Source organism: Sceloporus occidentalis, unplaced genomic scaffold, assembly GCF_023333645.1.
Source record: "Sceloporus occidentalis isolate IW3139 unplaced genomic scaffold, rSceOcc1.0.p SCAF_8, whole genome shotgun sequence".
NCBI classification, from domain to species: Eukaryota; Metazoa; Chordata; class Lepidosauria; order Squamata; family Phrynosomatidae; genus Sceloporus; species Sceloporus occidentalis.
This window is the reverse complement of record NW_028316988.1, coordinates 32,035,042-32,035,532: the sequence shown is the minus strand read 5'-3', so window position 1 is coordinate 32,035,532 and position 491 is coordinate 32,035,042.

Sequence of the window (491 nt, the reverse complement as noted above, 5' to 3'; positions counted from 1 at the left end):
TGTGTGTGTGTGTGTGTGTGTGTGTGTGTATATATATATATATATATATATATATTATTTTATTGAAAAGCTAAAAAAAATGACATATATATTTACATTTCCACATTACAATATTATCACATTACTTCACTTCCACACACACCCCTTTCCCTCACATATCATTCTTTACCATCTAGATATATATATGTGTGTGTGTGTGTGTGTGTGTGTGTGTGTAAGAGACAAAAAAAGACTCCTGTTTCTTATTTAGGCATATCTTTATTTCAAATAGGGTTGTTTTATTTGACAGACAACAAAGCAGCCTTTATTGACCAGGCTTTGTTTGTTTGTTTATTGACTTTATGCTATTTTCACGCAAAAACGGGCTTCGAGGCCTGGTCGGCCCTCGGTTGCCAGGGCAACCGCCACTCAGGACAACACTTTCCGGTTGCCCTCTCCCCGCTCCGGAAGGGATCTGCGCGTAGCGGCGTGTTTGCGTCCCCGCCCCCTCC